Source organism: Sinocyclocheilus grahami, unplaced genomic scaffold, assembly GCF_001515645.1.
Source record: "Sinocyclocheilus grahami isolate Dianchi unplaced genomic scaffold, SAMN03320097.WGS_v1.1 scaffold40.1, whole genome shotgun sequence".
In the NCBI taxonomy this organism is placed as follows: domain Eukaryota; kingdom Metazoa; phylum Chordata; class Actinopteri; order Cypriniformes; family Cyprinidae; genus Sinocyclocheilus; species Sinocyclocheilus grahami.
The window spans coordinates 449,386-450,235 of record NW_015505219.1 but is presented as its reverse complement, the minus strand read 5'-3'; positions in this window follow the sequence as shown (position 1 = coordinate 450,235).

Below are 850 nucleotides of genomic sequence, written 5' to 3'. Positions count from 1 at the left end.
TACACTCACTAAACAAAGAGTGACAGCTTTTTAGTGGTTATGAGCACTCTTTGCAAGCTTTCTAGTCAATAATCCATTTAAAATGTAGCCTAGAACTTTGTTTTTCGGCCACACACGTTGCAAAGTTTCGGGAATGACGTCAGTGTATTTATGCGGGATTCACTCTCTAAGTAGCAGTGATTGACATAGTGATAACCATAGCAACAGACGGGACAAAATATGTGAAAATGTGCATTAAGACTAGAGCACCCTCACTCATTTCAGAAGCACCCTCAGTGATTATTTCTGGAACCTGGTTGATACGCTTTTATTGCAAAACTATATATAAAAACAACAAAATACAAATGCACTAAATAAAATAATTGAATAAATGCATATTTACAATTTAAGCACTTAACTAAAATAAGTAGGCTATTATACATAATACATAACTAGAGAAGGCTGACTATAATCAGCTTGCTTCCATTTAGTGAGATAAGCCTACTCCTCACCTGAATTAGAAAAAAGCTCTTCGTCTTCAGTGATGCAAAGACAACGTTTGAGCATGTACACGCAATATCTGAGCGAGAGCACAGCCAATTCATAAAAGAACAATATTTAAAAGCACACGTCCAGTTTTGTGTGAGTGAAGGAAATCTGCTTGGGAGTGGAGAGATTCGTCCTCGCGCACATGGATCGCGTAACATTATGCGCTCTCGATATGTGTTATTAAGATCACACTATAGAAACCGCCTAAAATTAAGCATAAAGAAGAGAAGAATGCGGCCCTAGGCAGCTGCCTACACATGCCAGGATCCGCCACTGCCAGATGCAGTTAGAAATTTACTAAAAACAAGCCTATCGCAAGACA